The sequence below is a fragment of the Erithacus rubecula genome (assembly GCF_903797595.1).
Source record: "Erithacus rubecula genome assembly, contig: SUPER_Z_unloc_7, whole genome shotgun sequence".
Lineage (NCBI taxonomy): Eukaryota > Metazoa > Chordata > Aves > Passeriformes > Muscicapidae > Erithacus > Erithacus rubecula.
Window position 1 is genome coordinate 1,351,908 of NW_027635539.1, and position 393 is coordinate 1,352,300.

Sequence of the window (393 nt, forward strand, 5' to 3'; positions counted from 1 at the left end):
GTGAGTTTTCACCTGCTTCTGCCTATCTTGTGCTGTTTCCATGGTGTTTTCCCCTCTTTTGGACAGAAAATCATCAGTTCTGTGCTTGCACTTCTGCTCTCTGATCAGGGCTTTTTTTCTGAGTTATCAGGTTACTCTGTGTAACCTGATTTTTCTTCATTTACTTGCAAACAGTGTTCCCACATAGCAGCACTAATGAGCTTTTTTTTTCTTTTTTTCTTTTTTTTTTTTTTTGCTCAGAAACATGCAGATAGCACAGTATCTAGAGTAAAGACACAATTTTATTTTACATGTAAGAAAATGTCACAGTTTTTATTTTACTTATGTGTGAAGTCTGATGGTGCCAGGTCATGTTTAAATGCTATGAAGAAAGCCTTCCTAGCAACTCTGTCC